This window comes from Gigantopelta aegis, chromosome 13, assembly GCF_016097555.1.
Source record: "Gigantopelta aegis isolate Gae_Host chromosome 13, Gae_host_genome, whole genome shotgun sequence".
NCBI lineage: Eukaryota > Metazoa > Mollusca > Gastropoda > Neomphalida > Peltospiridae > Gigantopelta > Gigantopelta aegis.
Genome location: NC_054711.1, coordinates 13,341,535 through 13,360,793, shown reverse-complemented (window position 1 = coordinate 13,360,793; position 19,259 = coordinate 13,341,535).

Genomic DNA, 19,259 nt, shown 5'->3' with positions numbered 1-19,259 from the left:
CACAAACTGGAAATATATCATACTACATGAATGACATGCTAAAAATGAAATAATTGACCATTTGATGATGGTTTACTTTGTTTACAAGACAACCACTGTATGTATTGACTGATTAAAGTGACTCTGTAAATACATTTACGAGCCATATACATAGTTATTGCACACTTTTGATGTTTCCTCTTTAAATAGTTCGTTAATATATTAACTTTTTAAAATTATTATTATTTACAGCTGATAGTCCCGAGTGGTACGAAGCAGTGTATCGGTTGACACGTGACCTGTCTGGGTCGATATAGATATAAATATAAACAAAGTACATGTTTATTTAGAAGTTATGACTTTAGACACTATATTTTGACGTAGAAATATTACAATTTACAATAATAATGTCATGAATTTTACAAAATGTTTGATTTATTAGATTGAACATTATATCAAAATTCAGGAATACAGGTGATTTGTTCACTCTTTGTTGAGATGCTGAATGATTTTTAAAAAACAACACAATACCCCCGAACCCTCCCCACCAAAAACCCCCACAAAAAAACCCAAAAAAACAACCCCACAACAAAAAACAACAAACAAACAAACAACCCCATACAAACAAACAACATAAACATAAACAAAAAACAAACATACCCACTCCCAACTAAAACAAGTCGCAACAAAAGCAACAAACGACACCTTCACGCGTTCCAGCCAGTTCTCCATAACTGGTGTAACAAAGGCCGTGGTATGTACTATTCTGTCTGTGGGATAGTGCATATAAAAGAACCCTTGCTGCTAATCGAAAAGAGTAGCCCACGAAGTGGCGACAGCGGGTTTCCTCTCTCAATATCTGTGTGGTCTTTAATCATATGTCTGACGCCATATAACCATAAATAAAATGTGTTGACTCTCGAGTGCCTCGTTAAATAAAACATTTCTTTCTTACCTTCACGAGATAAAGCCAGTAACATATGCCATTAATCTGATCGGTCTGGGATCGATCCCAGTCAGTGGGTCCATTGCAATTTGGGATATGTCTTGTTCTAGCCGGTGCCCCATAACCGGTGTAACGAAGGCAATGGTATGTACTACCCTGTATTATCATGTCTGTGGGATAGTGCATACAAAATATCCATTGCTTCCTCTCTAAGACTACATGTCAGAATTGCAAAATATTTGTCTTCCAATAGCCGATAATTTATAAACCAATTTACTCTAGTGGTGTCGTTAAACAAAATAAACGTTTCCGTTAACCTTTTTGTTTTGTAACACAAACCGATGGAAAAATAATCGGTTTAAAACTCAGAAATGATATATGTTTTGTGTGACGTAGATTGTGCGTGTCGATGTCGAAGTATGTTTTCCGCCATAATATTCACGGTCAATTCTAAATTGTCGAAATATAACCGAGACTGTAACTTTCTGTTGCCAACACGGACATGATTTCAAAATAAAAATACAAAATACAAAATTTATAAATACATACGGCTGATATAAGATAAAGTTTTATTTACGTGTTTTATTTGTAGGTACATGCAATTATATGCATATATATCACAATACAGTAGTAAAGAAAACAAACGTGATTAGGCCAAACAAAATAAAGGTCTGGTCTCTGGTCAGGGCACTGACGCCATATAACCGTAAATAAAATGTGTAGAGTCCTGGTCAGAGCACGCGTCGATTTTGACCATCGTGCGTCAACATCTGTTTTTGTTGTTTTTTCGCGGTATGACGTCGATTTTTTTCCGGGCCATTCGTGCGATGACGTAATTATAGGATATTAAACTCGCTTCTATTTCGTAACATGTTTATGTGCTTCGTGAAATAATTGTCAAAATGATTACCCATTATCGATTTTAATTTAAAACAACCAAAACAAATAAACGTTTACCTTTTGGGGAAAACACTATGGAAAATGCAGGTGATCAGTGTTTAGCTGTATGCCGCCTGATTCGTTCACCTCAAAATATAGTCTCAAATTAAAATGGGTAATTTTCGTACATTTTGACTGAAAACAAACATTGTGGATAAAGTGTTGTAATACTTTGTGACCACCTTGCGGTTTTTGATGAGTTTGTTTTGGGGTTGTTGTTTGTGGGTTTTTTCGGGGGGGGGGGGGTGGTGTTTTTTTTTTTTTCTTCTTTTTTTTTTTGGGGGTGGGTGGGGGGGGGGTTGGTCATTAAACATGGTACATATACGTTTTAACAAATTAAAGAATTATGAAACTTTGTAAACAATGACAGTCTTTCACAATGTCAACGAAGGATAATTTATGTTTCCTTGGAATTTGAACTTTTTTAAAGAGAGAAATTACGCGAACATTAGAAAAGTTGTGTAAAGAAATTAAATCAGAACTCTAAAATACAGAATGAAGTTAATTTTCATCAGAAGTTTCCGATTCACTTGATATTATGATGCGACAACGTTAAACATGGTGAATGGAAGGGCTCATTCGATTGACATCTGGTGTTGACACTGATGTTAAAAATGCCACCATATATTGGTCCTGCAAACAATGTACCCAATATATCAACCATTATGGATGGTGTGTATTTGCAACGTTTTAAATGATTATCAATGCTAGACCGAATACACCGAAAACTGGTTGGATCATAGTCCATCATCATTAGGTTTTCGGACCTCCATAAAACAATTTGCATAAAATCAAGTCTACTTCTTCTATTTTTCGGGTTTTCTGTAGTGATTTTGTCAAATAATTGTTAAGAATTTTCATGTCATATTTTGTTGTTAGGGATGTATTTTTCTTTTCATTAACAGACATAAACTGATCAATATCGTTAATACAATTTTTACTTGCATTGTCAATTCTCGTTTTCCGGAATGTTATCAAGTAGCATGTCATCTGCAAGTAAATCATCAATAACCTCGTCTGACAAGTTGATAGCTGAATGTGTATGCGGGTTTGGAACACTTGTTACAGTTTCTGGAATTACTCTGATCCTAAGACTCGGTACTTGTAATTTACCAATTTCCGTGTTAACCTCGTATATGTGGTACGTATTTAGTGGTCTACGTATTTGAGTAAGATTCTCATCTATTCGTTCTAATTATTCGCAATTACCAGGGGGCGGGATTTAGCTCAGTCGGCTGAGCGTCCAGGTGCTAAGTGCAGTCGAAACATCTATCTCCACCAACCGATTTGTTTTTTTACCAGGGGGCGGGATTTAGCAACAGTCGGCTCAGCGCTTGCTTGAGGTGTCTTGCGTTGCAGGTTTCCTATGACTACGAAAATTACCTCAATTGTTTACTAACACATGACAGTCTTTCACAATGTGGACAGTCCAAGAGAAATTTACGCGAACATTAGATATATAAAGAAAATTTTATATCGTTCCAACCAAGTATATATCATCACACATTCACTTATGTCAAAAGCGTGGAACATGGTACCCTGGACTGGCCTCATATCGATATGTTGCTTTGATGTCTGTGGTATATTGGTTCCTATATAATATATATATATCAACCATTATGGATATATATATAATTTAAATGATATCATGCTAGACCAGGTTGGATCCTCTAGCATGTACTCAAACGTCCAAGCAATTAACTTCTTATTGCGTTGTTGTTGGACCGGGTTTTTTGTAGGTCCGGTGATTAAATTTTTTGTATATATGAGCGTTCCTGGCATGGGGCGATTTTTACAGGTTGGAGGTCTCGGTAACGGCATGAGGACTGTGACCAAAAGGATTTTTAATATCCCTGAGTGCGTCATTGAAGTGCTATGTTTAAGTCAAAACTCAATTGGTATTCAAATACTGTAAACAGATTACACAGTGGTTGCACACCGACCAGTGATCCATACACTGGTTTATATGGTATATCTATATATATATATATATGTCGGTTAATAGCATGTGCTATATAACTGCCTGTGGCTCGAAGCGCAAATATGTAATAAAATTGATCCCTTGCTGCCTGTCGTAAAAAGAGTAGCCTATGGGCGTGCATTCTGATTTCAATTAAATGTTTCCTCTAAAAACACGTGTCAGAATACCCATATGTTTGACGTCCAATAGCCGAACCCCCATATATCAATCAATTCTCAATGTGGTCTAGCGGCGTCGTTATATTGAAAAAAATGCAACTTTGCACTTTATTTATATATATATATGATATATATATATATATATATATATATATATATATATATATATATATATATAGCCAGTGCCAGGTATGTCCACATCTGCATGTAAGTCAAACGTTGCCAAGCCATGGGGCCTTAGAACCGCGTGGTTGTTGGACCGGTACGAATATGGTCGACTAACGATCGTTCTATGTTTTTTCAGGAACGTAGTTGGTCTGATTGGTAGCGTTCCGGCCCAACAATTGCGGGCGATTGGGTGCCACAGGTTCGGGTCTCGGTAACGGCATGAGGAAATTTGTGAAGGCAATAAAGGATGTTAATATCCCCTGTGCCAGTGCGTCATTGAATATATGTATGTTTAAGTCAAAACCCGACATACATACAATAGAGATATTCAAAATATAAAAATACACACACACATACACACACACACACACACACACACACACACAGACGTACATACATACATACATACATATATATATATATATATATATATATATATATATATATATATGTCGGGTAATAGCATGAGCCAATCGTGTGACGACGAGGTGCTACGACCCACTTCTAGTATAACTTTGATATGTACGAAGATATGTTTCACGATATGTGTAATAAAACCGCATTTTGAGTCAAAATGCCATCGCGTATGACTAGGGCGTGCATTCTGATTTCAATTTAAATGTGTCCCTTATTTCGGTGTGAAATATACCCACCATTTCTGTACAATCCATGCTTTAAAAAAAACATATAATCACATCAATTCTGGAACTTTGGTCTGACATTTTTTGCCTTAGTTTCAGATATTGAAAGAATAAATGCATACCACTGCACGTTATTCCAGTCCAGTTTGGTTGACATTCTCCTGTACATTCTCCAGTTATGTAGTTACACGTTCCATTCAGACAGTGACAGAGCTGACGGCAGTTATGACCAAAAGTGCCAGGTCGACAGACTGAAAAAAGAGTTAGAAATATATTAACGAGTGAATGAACCCATTCTTATCGATGTAGAAGAAAACAGTAGATCGATCACTATCAAAAGCAAATATATGTAACAAAACAAAAGTCACACTGAGCAATACAATATGTGAGAGAGAGAGAGAGAGATGAGAGAGAGAGAGAGAGAGAGAGAGTGCGTGAGAGAGAGACGAGCCCGACAGTCTGACACAGAGACACAGAGAACCGAGTTATGGAGTGGCAACGTACCGGCTGCTCTCTCTCTCTCTCTCTCTCTCTGTCTCTATATATATAACTATATATATATGCTCAATATAGTTCAATCCGTATCGAGAGAGAGAGAGGAACTGTCGGAGAGATACAGAGAGAGAGGCAAAGAGAGACCAGCACAGAGACAGAGAGAGTGAGAGAGAGAGAGAGACAGAGACACAGAGAGAGAGCGAGTTATGGAGTGAAATCGTACTGTCTCTCTCTCTCTCTCTCTCTCTCTCTCTCTCGAATATCTCTCTCTGTCGGATATAATATATATATATATATATAGCTATATATATGTATACCGTGGGGAGAGTGTTGATGAGAGAGAGAGAATGAGAGAGAGAGAGAGAGAGAGAGAGAGAGAAGAGAGAGAGAGAGTTATAACCCATTTGTTATGGTGTGCGTTCGTTTTGAGAGAGAGAGAGAATGGGGGGGGGGGACAAGCAGTGAGACTGAGCAATACATCGAGAGAGAGAGAGAGAGAGAGAGAGAGAGAGAGAGAGAGAGAGAGAGAGAGAGAGTGAGAGTGTGTGTGTTATGGTGTGAAATCGTTCGAGAGAGAGAGAGAGAGAGTTATGCAGTGAACTCGTTGTCGTTGTAATGATTGGCAAGAGGCTAGACAGTGGGCCAAGTTAAAGGTATGAGTAGTTATGCAGTTGCATGTGCAGTGTGATCTAATGTATCAGTTCAGGCGACACACTGGTTTTAAACAGTAGGATTTTGCTATTTTTGTTTGTTTATTTAGTATGGTCTTTAAATATTTTGATGTTAAGGTTGTGCAATTTTCCGATGTGTCGTGTGACATACATTGCATCGTTTTGTTATTATTTAGGCCAATTTGGACAAAACCCATTCATACCCATTTTGTTTCGTCCCTGGCCGATTCGAACACACTGCTGTTTTATACCCTAGACGATTCGTACCCAGTACATTTAGGACAGGTTTTATGTTGAATTGCTCAATGATAATATTTGGTCTGTCTCAGGCAGTTGTTCGCTTGAGGGATTTTAACTGTTTATATATGTGTATATGGGGAAAACTATTTACATCTATTCTAAATTAAACAATAACTATATTTCTTGAATCGACAGAAAATCTCAAGGAAAATCAAGCATGTTTTCACAAGAATTATAGTACAACTGACAATAGTTTTTCATTATATGCCTTTTTTGAAACTGTAAAACAACGAAAGAAAAAACTATATTGTGCCTTTATTGATTTTTCTAAAGCATTCGACACAGTTTGGCGAACAGGTTTATGGCAAAACAAAAATCTTAAGTTTAGATATAAATAGAAAGTGTCATAGAATTAGTTATAACATGTATCAAGGAATTAAGTCATGCATTAGTCACCATAACGAATATTCTGCTTACTGTTTATGTCAAAACGGTGTACGCAAAGGCAAACACCTTTCACCTATTTTATTTGCTATGTATCTAAATGATTTATAAGATTCATTAACAGACACACCATGTAATGAAATCAAATTAGATATTGTAGATAGTTAGAAATACCTAGGCATCATATTTTGTAGAAATGGATAATTTATTCAAGCAGAAAAGACGCTTACATCGCAAGTTAAAAAAGAATGACTTTGTTCAAAATTTAAATTTACCTATAGATTGTCAGTTACGCATTATTGATAGTACTGTTGTTCCAGTTCTATTATATTCTTCAGAAATATGGAAATTTACAAGTAATCAAAATATTTAACACATATAGTTATTTGTGTTTGAAGACTTATTAAAACATAGAAAAAAGTACCCCACTACATATGATTTATGGCGAAACAGTGTGTTTTCCCTCTGAATATTCGGATCAAAACCAGGATGCTTAGCTTTTGGGTCTCTTTGATTACTGGAAAATGTTTCTAAAATATCCGCAACAATATATAGAATTATGCTATATAAAACTGCCAAGCATGGATATAAATTTAAGTTGTTAATTAATATAGAATATACTCTAAGCTAATTGGGTATGGGCAATTATTGGTTAAATCAAAACATTATCAACAAGAACGCATTCGTTCATATTGGGTATCAAAGGTTAAAAGATCAATACAGACAGGTATGGAATGATAATTTAAATATCTATCCAAAATGTATTACCTTATTAGAATATTCAAATCAACACATTCATGCGAAAATTATATTTTTCACTTACTGGAGAAACTATGGACAGTCTACATTCGATTCTGGACTAGTAATCATTATTTAACAATTCAAACTGGCCGATGCCAAAACATTGAAAGACAAAACAGAATACATCCTATTTGTAACACTGCTTTAGATGGCAAATATCACTGTTTATTTCAGTGTCCTTATTTAACAAATGAAAGATCAACATATCTAAACAAATACTACTACAACAGGCCAAACACTTTCAAATTGTATCAGCTATTTAATTCTACAAAGCTATCAACCATAAAGAAAGTATGTATGTTCATCAATGCTATTAAAACCTTTTTTTTTTTAAACATGTATATGTTATAATTATATCCAGTGTATTATTATATGATATGTAACACGTCACAATTTGGCGTTCTAAAACGACCAAAAACAGTTTTGTTTTCGTAATATTTCAACCAATCGAACAAACCAGCTACCAACCAAAATTAGTTTGCTGGGTGACATCATTTGCATATACCAAAGTTCAAATCATGTTTTCGTAATATTTCAACCAGTAGAAAGAGCTATATAAGTACACTTGCGCACTTATTAACAATAGTTTCCTTGGGATGTTTACCGCACGATACGTCTGTTAAAAATCATGCAACGTGCGGAGCTGTAGTTAGTGTGGTAGGGATGTTAACTAGTCTTCCCCTATCAAATAAATTCCCCAAACTGAAAAAAGACATTGAATATTATTTCTAGTTCTACATATCATAAAATGATTTTAGACGATCTAAATATTAAAATGTTCTCAAAAATAGCATTTTAGTATTTAATTCTCCATACCATTCCCATCCCGAGAAATATAAACTACGTCCCTGAGTTTTAATATATTCCGATACCAGTACAGCCCTAACACACACTGATAAAACTACCTCATACTGCATTTGCACGTGCGATACGAACAAGTGAAATAGACTGTTTCATGTTATTTTCGTTTCATTATTTACTACTTTCTAGTTATTGATTTTATTTGCCACAGAACTACTATAATAATTCACTCGACCTTAAGTGGGGTATAAGTGAATTATACCCACACTTACTCGGTGTATCGGTGAGTATCCCAACAGTGTTGGTCGCGAGAACCTCCGAGACGAAGCCGAGGAGGTCCCACGACCAAACCTGTTGGGATATTCACGATACAACTCGTGAAGTATGTTTCAAAGTGTCCATGTAACCTGCATGTGTGTGGATATTATATTGTCAGTATGATAATGTTTTGCCTATAAAGGACAACGTTTTGGTTATTATGCCTTTGATTTGTAACACAGCAACATGACATTATAATGATAATACATTTGCCAATTTTGTGGTTACACCGATTTTCACAAATTATATACTAGTATATAAAAAAAATGTTATCGTCACCACTAGAACACATTGAGTTACTAATCATCGGCTATTGGATGTGAACCATTTGGTACTTTTAGACATATAGTCTTAGAAAGGAAGGATGGAAAAAGAGTAAAGTTTGTTTTATTTAACGACGCCACTAGACTAGAGCACATTGATTTTTTTTATCTTATCATCGGCTATTGGACGTCAAACATATGGTCATTCTGACACTGTTTTTTAGAAGAAATCCGTTGTCGCCACATGGCCTAACCACGACGCCACCGAGGCCGGTGGAAGGAAGGAAATGGTTTATTTAACGACGCACTCCACACATTTTATTTATGGTTATATGGCGTCGGACATTATGGTTAAGGACCACACAGATATTGAGAGAGGAAACCCTCTGTCGCCACTTAATGGGCTACTCTTTTCGATTAGCAGCAAGGGATATTTTATATGAACCACTCCACAGACAGGATAGTACATATCTTTGTTACACCAGAAATAGCCCGATGGGCCCACCGACGCTATGAAAGGAAATCCGCAAATGTTTTCATTACTAGCAAGGTATCTCTTATATGCACTTTCCCACAGACAGAACAGCACATACGACGGCCATTTGATATACCAATTTTGCATTGATTGGGAAGGGACAGAATGCAGCCAGATATCCGCTGGGATAGTTCGATTCTACGACTCACGTACCACTGGCGAGCGCTCTACCGAATGAATGCCGTCCCTCACAAATCATATAAGTAAACAAACGAGGTGGAGAGAGTGTATATGTTTGTTTAGTAACTATATACTTTTTGTAATTCTCAACAATAACAGCAGCCGCCTGTTTGACTGGGACTGAAGTGTCCTGGCCCTGAAAAAGAGCTCAAATACCGGCCTTGACGACGTAGTGGTTAAGCCATCGGGCTAAAGACTGGTAGGTAATGGGTTCGCACACCGGTACCGACGTTCCACCTAGAACGAAGGAAGGAAATGTTTTATTTAACGACGCACTCCACACATTTTATTTACGGTTATATGGCGTCAGACATATGGTTAAGGACCACACAGATATTGAGAGAGGAAACCCGCTGTCGCCACTTAATGGGCTACTCTTCCCGATTAACAGCAAGGGATCTTTTATATGCACCATACATACCACGGCCTTTGTTTCACCAGCTGTGGTGCACTGGCTGGAACGAGAAATAGCCCAATGGGCTCACCGACATGGATCGATCCCACACCGACCGCGCATCGAGCGAACACTGTACCTCTGGGCTACGTCCCGCCCCTCACACAGAGACAGAGTGGATGGGTGTAGGTAGGTGAATGTTTTTGTCTGTGGCGTATGTATGTGTGGTGTCTGTGCATGTGTGCGTGTGTGTATGTGTCTGTGTGAGTGAGAGGTTGGTGTACGTGTGTGTGTGTGTGTGTGTGCGCGCGCGCGTGTGCGTGTAATTGTGTATTTGTATAGTGTGTGTGTGTGTGTTTGTGTGTGTGTGTGTGATTGTATATATATGAGTAGTGTGTTTATATTTGTGCGTGCGTGTGATTGTATATTTGTGTAGTGTGTGTGTGTGTGTGTATGTGTGTGATTGTATATATATATATGAGTAGTGTGTGTGTGTATATATTTGTGCGCGCGTGTGATTGTATATATGTGTAGTGTGTATGTGGGTGGGTGTGTGTGTATGTATGTGTTGTGTTATCATTATAATGTATTGCTAACGTTACAATACAACGCAAGACAGCTGAATGGCTTAAAGAAATTTTTAAAAACACAAAACACAAAACTACTAAATAAACCAGATCTCCCTATACATGTGAGTAATAGCACGTGTGTGCGTGTTGCCTCGAGTGTGTATGTATATATGCGCGTGTGTATATGCATGTGGCATATCTAAAGGTTGAGGAAAATTGATCATGTGTGTGTGCGTGCGTGCGTTTGTGTGTGTGCGTACGTGCTAGCTTGTATGTATTTATATGCGCACGTGTGTTTGTTTGTTTCTTCGTTTATTCTTCAACAATAAAAATAAGAAGTGGTATACCGTGGAAAAAAAAAAAGATACCGAGTATGAAACCACTATGGTACGAAATGACCAAACATTATGGTACGAGATGGTAAAACGTAGGCACGAAATGGCTATGGTACGAAATGACTGTGGTACGAAATGACCAAAGCACTATGGTACGAAACGACTATTGTACGAAATGACTATGGTACGAAATGACCATAAACTATGGTACGAAATGGATGGTACGAAATGACTTTGGTACGAAATGACTAGTAACCGTATATATATATGTATGTGTGCGTGTATATATTTTGTTGTGTTTGCGTTCCTGTGTATATACGGCATGTAAACACCTGTAGTTGAATACCTACTGTATATCCTAAACCGAAATCCACACGCTTATCACATCTAGCAGTTATTATCCTCATTACGATTAAACTAACACATAATACTTTATGACAAAAGCTTTCTTACCTGACTGTGAGTAAGTTTTAAAACAAATCCACGATGCCACGAGAAACAGACACGACCAAAACGCCGACATTTTCGGACGGCTCTCCGAACCAGGAAGTAAAAATGTCGTCCACGGTACACGATATACGGGGTACACGGTTGTTTTGCGTTGTGTTTCGTGGTTTGGGGGTGGGCAACACAGGGACAAATGAATCCGGTAGCCTAGCTATCACGGTCTGATCATATATATATATATATATATAGTTCTGTCGCCTGTTCGTTGAGGGTTAGCCTGAGTACTCTGACTGTAAGAGAGCTAGACGGATATTTGGACATAAATACGCTCTCATTACAGTCAGAGACCAGTTGAGGGTGTACACGACAAAATCAATTCACGTAGGCTACAATAGCCTCTATTATAAGCATACTTATCTTCCCTTGATTTGCGTTTAGCGGCAAGAACATCCACGTTCAGGTTCTAATAGACCAAAGCAATTCCTATTGCCGATAATGTTAACATTTACTAATAAAATTGGTATAAGCAGCGTATCAACACACCCAGTAAATAAAAAGTGTGGCACCTCACATCCAATCTACCTGCAAGAAAATGGGGGGGGGGGGGGGGGGGGGGGTCATATTTAATTAATGTTTTTATTCATAGGCGTCGGAAGATGACAGCAACTGGGGAGGGGGGGCACTTATTAAATGCGAGTTCATATTGTGCATTATTGTGACACCCCCCCCCCCCAGTTTCAGAGTTGCGGGCCAGTGCCCCTCTGCCCCCCGCCCCTTCCGACGTCTATAAAAAATAAAAGTGTAATTATTTATTGTCAGTGGATAATGTCAATGTATTTGCACAAATAATCAACGTCACATATTACTACCAATCCCAGCCACAGCTGTTTTACTTTGTAAATATACACCTTGAACTATGAAACGGAACTATCTTTTTCAGTACCATGCAACCTCCAGTTGCTTGCAACAAATGCCCTTTTGTTAGTAACAATGTACTACTGAATCGTGGATGTGTACTTTTTGTAATTCTCAACAATAACAGCAGCCGCCTGTTTCTCTAGGACTGACCTGACCTGACCTGGCGCTGACAAAGAGCTCAAATACCGGCCTTGACGATCTAGTGGTTAAGCCATCGATCTGAAGACTGGTAGGTCAGGGGCCTAGCTTGGGATTATCAGGTGGTACGCAGACTTTTTCGGCGATGAAATATAACGCATTATACACGCATATATATCATATATTTAATTTGTTTTTAAATATATTATAATCTCAGGTGGTACGCAGCTGGAAGCTCGAAGCTCGGCCCCTGTAGCTACTGGGTTCGCACCCCGGTACAGACTTTCCACCAAGAGCGAAGGAAGAAACGAAATGTTTTATTTAACGACGCACTCAACACATTTTAGTTACGGTTATATGGCGTCGGACATATGGTTAAGGATCACACAGATATTGAAAGAGGAAACCAGTTGTCGCCACTTCATGAGCATGAGCTACTCTTTTCAATTAGTAGCAAGGGATCTTTTATATGCACCATCCAACAGACAGGAAAGCACATACCATGGCCACGGTCTTTGATATACCAGTCGTGGTTCACCGGCTGGTATATCAAAGAGTTTAATTATTCCATGTGTAGGTGCAAGACCACTATACCGACTTCTCTCTCGCTAAGTTACAACTAACCACTACCCCACAGGCGATAGGTTGGTGACGTCACAGCAGTTTGCTTCCAAGACTTTGCAATTACAAGGCCTGCTACATGTCATAAATTCCGTGGCTAATGCATAATCAAAAACTAATAAATTAAATAAATAGCACGTCAGCGAAACCGAATCACATTGGGATGAATTCACGAAGCTTTCACGAAGCCTCTGTCAATCAATCTCTATCAATCTCTCTCTCTCTCTCTCTCTCTCTCTCTCTCTCTCACTCACTCACTCACTCACTCACTCACTCACTCACTCACTCCACTGAACCACTTTCTGGACCGACACGATATATTGCTATTATTGTAGAGATATATCTTGCTACACCTAGCATAGCTAGAGAAAATAATTATTAAATTATTGTCTTCTATTAATAACGTTGTTTTTGTTGTTGTTGTTGTTGTGTGTTTTTTGTTGTTGTTGTTTTGTTGTTGTTGTTGGGGTTTTTTGTTGGTTGTTTGTTTTTTGTTTTTTTGTTTTTTTTTTTTTTCTGGGGGGTGGGGGTGGGGTGGGGGGTGGTGGTGGGTGGGAGGGGTTATCTTACCATTATTCGTGGAAGTTACATTATATACACCCAGACCCTAGTCTGTATGGGGATATTTACATAACAAGATCAAGTGTCGAAATAGCCATCATCCCGCCAGTTTGTGATATAACCGGTTTAACGAACCGACAGAGAAATATGTGTAACTATCAAGGTCAGGTGACTGGACTCGCATGACTTCAAACGTGTGTGCCGACAATCAAATTCCGCAACACTGCTATAACGACAGCTCAATCATGTCATAAAGATAGAAAAAAAGTTATTATGATCAACCGAACTTACATCCATGCGTGAGTATGTGTGTATGTATGTGTGTGTGTATCTGTGTGTGTGTGTGTGTGTGTGTGCGTGCGTGTGTGTGAGAGAGAGAGAGAGAGAGAGAGAGAGAGAGAGAGAGAGAGAGAGAGAGAGAGAGAGAGAGAGAGAGAGAGAGAGAGAGAGAGGGGAGGGAAGGGGGAGGGAGAGAGAAAGTGGGTGGGAGGGTGCAGGTAGGTGTGTGTTTATTTTGTTTGTGTGTGTGTGTGTGTGTGTGTGAGAGAGAGAGAGAGAGAGAGAGAGAGGGGGGGGGGAGGAGTGTGTGTGTGTATCTGTGTCTATGTGTATCTGTGTCTGTGTGTGTGTATATATGGCTGTGTGTGTGTGTGTGTGTGTGTGTGTGTGTGTGTGTGATTGTATATATCCGTGTATCGTGTGTGTGTGTGTGTGCGCGCACGCGCATGTGTGCGTGTGTGTGTGTGTATGTATGGCTGTCTGTGTGTGTATGTGTGTGTGTTTGAGTGTGTTTGTGCGTATGTGTGTGTGTGTGTGATTGTATATATCCGTGTATCGTGTGTGTGTGCGCTTTGTGTGTGTATGTGTGTGCGTGTCTGTGTGTGTGTATGTGTGTGTGTGTGCGTGTCTGTGTGTGTCTGTGTGCGTGTCTGTGTGTGTGCGTGTGTGTCTGTGTGTGTGTGTGTGTTTGTTATCATTACAATATATGTTGCTAACATTACAATACAATGCAAGACAGCTGAATGGCTTAAAGAAATTAAAAGACAAAACACAAAGCTACTAAATAAACCAGATGTTCCTATGCATGCGAGTAATAACGTGTGTGCCTGTTCGCGCAAGTGTGTATGTTTGTCTATGTTTGTTTATAAGCGCGCGTATATATGCATGTGTCGTATCTAATAAAGATTGAGGAAACTCGACCGTGTTTATTTGTGCAGGCTCGTAGGAACCGGTGGGGGGGGGGGGGGGGGGGGGGGGACGTGCGAAAGCGAGTCAGATACCAACACTGTTCACGAGTTTCATAAAAATGGTATGAATGGTATTTTATTTATTACAAACCAACTGCAAACAAGCCGCAACGCAGATGTAAGCAGATGTCGAGATCTACTACACGTTATTTTTCTACGAATTGGGTCAGCAAGTGATCTACGCCACGCTGATATTATACTAGTTAGATATTGAGTGATTGTTATGACATGAGCAATATCTTAGATTGGTGTGTAATATATCTCTATATATGTACATGTATATATATATATATATATATATATATATATATATATATATATATATATATATATATATATATACATACACATACACATACACACATACATACATACATACATACATACATACATATATATATATATATATATATATATATATATATATATATATATATCGTGTTTGCGTTCACGTGTATTTACGGCATGTGAAAACTGGCAATTGAATACCTATCACTAACCCTTACCCTAAACCTTAGCCTGAATGAACTGAATGCTGGAACGTTCGGAAGTCTTGTCAGTAACACTTTATTGACAAAAGCTTTCTTACCTGACTGTGAGTGAGTTTTAGAATAAATCCACGATACCACGAGAAGCAGACACGACCAAAACATCGACATTTTCTGACAACTCTCCGAACCAGCAAGTAAAAATGTCGTCTTCGGGGTAGACGGGCAATACTACACGGATTTTTTTTTTTCGTTATCTTTCGTGGTTTGGGGGCGAGTACCTCCCAACACAGGGAGTCGGAACGGTCTGATTATATATAGGCCACAGTTCTTTCGCCTGTTCTGTTCTTTGAGGGTGTACACAAGAAAATCAATTCACTTAGGCTACAATAGCCTTTATTAGTAACGGACTTATCTGTCCTTGATTTGCATATTATGAGTTAAGCGAAGTGGCGCGAACATCCACGTTCAGGTTCTAATAGACGAAATCAATTCCTATTGCCGATAATGTTAACGTTTACTAATCAAACTGATATAGACAGCGTATAAACACACCCAGGAAGTAGAGCAATAAAAAGTGTGTGTCACGGGGATCCTATAATACCCGTAACTGAATAAAACACGATTATCCAAATATCTCTCCTAACTGTATATCTATTAGATCTCTCTGTAACGGGCAGTTATACCCACGTTGCTCGTCTAGGTATGATCAGAGATAAGATCTTATATTAAGTATATAGAATATAGCACGTTAGTTCACTAGAAAACACAACAAAAACACAATACACTTTGGAATCTGTATTAACCTACGCTGACAATGTACTGCCGCAGTAGTTAATTAACAACAACAAATAATAACAACCCAGAACTGATCACTTATTTAGTTAATCTCTAGGTGTCTAGTTTACACAATATTCTAATCACTTCACCGTGACACAACACCCACACGTGCGATACTTGAGAAACGCTTCCAGGGGAACTTAAGTAATAAAGGAATTACAACTCTATTCCTAACTGGTTAATTTTTAATTAACCCTTAACTACTTATTCAATAACCTTGTAATACAGAATTAATACTGGTACTTATCACAATAAAGACAATAACCTACAGTTTACCTAGGTCCTCTAGGATGACTGGTTAAGCTTTATATATATAGAACAGTGAGCCTACAGTTTACTGCGTCAGATTACCGGCAGCACCGTCTAAATAATATTGGTATTATACAGTATTAAAATATTTAAAGTCACATCAATCACATCAAGGTTATACAACAGAGCAGAAATAATATTTACCAAGTCCAAACGGACGCGTTCCCTGGAAGCCTTCCAATATGTTTCTGTCCGATATCTCTAAAACCCTAGCTATTTATTATAAAACCCGAATATCGCCTGGGGGCACATCGCGGTACCGAATACCTACAAGTGATATTTCCACAGCGACCAAGACGTCAATTTTCCTTAGATGGCCAGACTTGCTGACGCCTAGTCGCCAAATCACGGTCGTAAAAACCGCACTCGCGGAGGTATTACGTTACTACTGGCCGCATGGCCTCCGCACCTGGGCTGGGTGTGTAATAGGCACAGCTCGACCACGGTCGCGCGGAGGTATTACGTAACAAGTGCCCATCTGGGCTTAAGTGTATATTGGAACTGCACACGGCCCTCTAAAACAATTAATATCGCCACAAAATTAAGAGCATGTTCCGTCACAGTGTGGCCTCTCACATCTAGTCTACCTGCAAGAAAATGGTGTGTGTGTGTGTGTGTGTGTGTGTGTGTGTGTGTGTGTGTGTGTGTGTGTGTGTGTGTGTCACATACTATTTAAGAGATTTAATTAATGTTTTTATTCGTAGACGTCGGAAGATGGCAGCAACTGGGGGGGGGGGGGGGGTGGACTTATTAATTGCGAGTGCACATTGTGCATTATTGTGGCCCCCAGTTTCAGAGTGGGGTGACAGTGCCCCCTGCCACACCCACACACCATTTCCGACGCCTGTGATATTAGCAACCGTCATTTTTGCAAAAAATTGCAGTTCTATGTTTGGAGGTACCCTGCATTAGTTTCAACCTCTGGTATATAGGTTCTAATATACCAAATCAATTCCTGTTGCCGATAATGTTACCGTTTACTACTATAACTGATATAAGCAGCGTATCAACACACCCAGAAAGTGCATTAATAAAAAGTGTGGCACCTCACACCTAATCTACCTGCAAGAACATGGGGGGGGGGGGGGGGGGGGGGGGGGCATATACCATTTAAGAGATTTAATTAATGTTTTTAATAGCAACCGTAATTTTTCTGAAAATTGCAGTTCTATTTTGGGAGGTACCCCGCGTTAGTTTCAATCTCTCGTATATACTGCATAACAACAGTATAACAATTAAAAGTGTATTTATTTATTGTCAATGGATAATAGTATTAGCACAAATAATCAACGCCACACATTGCTAACAATCACACCCACAGCTGCTTTTACTCTGTAAATATTTAACGGTGCACCTCGAACGGAACTCTCTTCTTTGGTACTATGCAACTTCTACTGCATAACAACTGTAGAACAAATAAAAGTGTACAGTGGCGTAGGAAGGTGCCAAAAAGTGTGTGTGAGTGTGTGTGTGTGTGGGGGGGGGGGGGGGGGGGGCACACTCTTATATTTGCACACTTTTATACTATTATAAAGTTATTATAAAGCAAAACATCTGAAAAGTGGGGTGCACATGCCCCCACGCCCTCCCCCAGCTTCCTACGCCAGTGGTGTATTTATTGATTGTCAGTGGATTTGCACAAATAATCAATTAGGAGATAAACATACTCTGATTTCATTTTCGAGGTAGGTTATCGTGGATTTAACACCGCTAAATGTTACATTTGAAACCTTACGCGCTAGAAATTCCCCGGTCCTCCACTACACATCTCGTGCCATGCTTAACAACGACCCTGATCATTAACCCACCCCACTTTAAAAAAAAAATGCTTCGGCGGGCCCCACAGCTCATATACTAATATTTATTAATGCAGCTTGCGCTACAGAAAACTACAGCTAGTCATTTAGTGTACACTTCCTTTCGTACACTGTGATATATACACAAACGCATTCATATTAGCGTCAAATATTAAAACTTTTATTAAGATGCCCTTTAAACGAGCCAATGTGCCCATTTATTCTTGATCCCCCTCTAAAATTATGTTTTGGATCCGCCCATGTATCGGCCCCCTATTTGTCTCTCTCCCTCACACACACACACACACACACACACACACACACACGCAAACACACACACACACACACACACACACACACACACACACACACACACACACAGTGTGTTCTTTGTATTCTTTGATGAGTAACAGATTAAAACACAACACTAAATATATTTACCCAACAACCTTTACTTCAAAAAGAACGTGGATGTATTTATTTATTTACTAATACAATCATTAGTACCACAAAAATATTATACTACATTCTAGTGTTTGCATCTTGCCTGTCAAAACACATGCCTACTAGTTACTTAAACACAATCATTTCAACGAAAACATTTCATCCGTTATATATCATTAAGAAGATGTTAGGATTTAATTAAAATGATACAATAACAGAAGAGAAAAAATCATGGAATATGTATAAACCTGATGCTCTTTAGCTCAACCATAAGCATGGGGCCTACAAGCTACGCGATCGATCACGCTTATGTCCACGATCCAGTATGTATTGATGTATGAATATCTCTATACTGTATGTATGTCGAGGTTAATTATTATATACATAGATATTAACGCACTGGCGCACGGGATAATTAAAAATGTTCTGGCCTCACAAATTATGTCATGCTGTTCCTGGGGCTCGACCCTATGACACCGAATCGCCTGCAACATGTATACTTGCCATATATCCCATTTCTAATGCTAACTAGTGTGTTGAAGCAGAAACATAGACGAAGAACAGTACATATACGCATGTATGTATGTATGTA